The following is a 464-nucleotide window of genomic DNA, read 5'->3' as shown; positions in this document are numbered from 1 at the left end:
CATCCGCATATGCGCCGATTTCTCAACCGGCCTAAATGCAGCTATCCAGCAGCACCATTATCCACTGCCAGTACCCGACGATACATTCAATGTTCTGAACGGTGGAAAGTTCTTCGCCAAAGTCCACCTTGCTGAAGCGTACCTTCAAGTTGAAGTCACACCAGAATCACGCCCACTACTGACAATCAAAACACCGCTGGCTATATCAATACAACCGTCTCCCATTTGGCGTCAAACCCGCCCAGCAATTTTCCAGCAATTGATGGATACCATTCTTTCTGGCATTCCAGGTGTGGTCGCACACCTGGACGACGTGCTGATCGTTGCTGTTTCACCGGAAGAGCTTCCCGGCCTAAAGTTGCCACCTTGACGTGGTGGTCGGGCTTGAGTGCTGCAATGATCCCGCGGACTACACTGGCTGGAACTTCGTTCCACAAGGTACAACCATGCCAGGAAGGCCAAAG

This window comes from Opisthorchis viverrini (genome assembly GCF_000715545.1).
Source record: "Opisthorchis viverrini unplaced genomic scaffold opera_v5_362, whole genome shotgun sequence".
In the NCBI taxonomy this organism is placed as follows: domain Eukaryota; kingdom Metazoa; phylum Platyhelminthes; class Trematoda; order Opisthorchiida; family Opisthorchiidae; genus Opisthorchis; species Opisthorchis viverrini.
Note: the sequence above shows the minus strand (reverse complement) of the source record.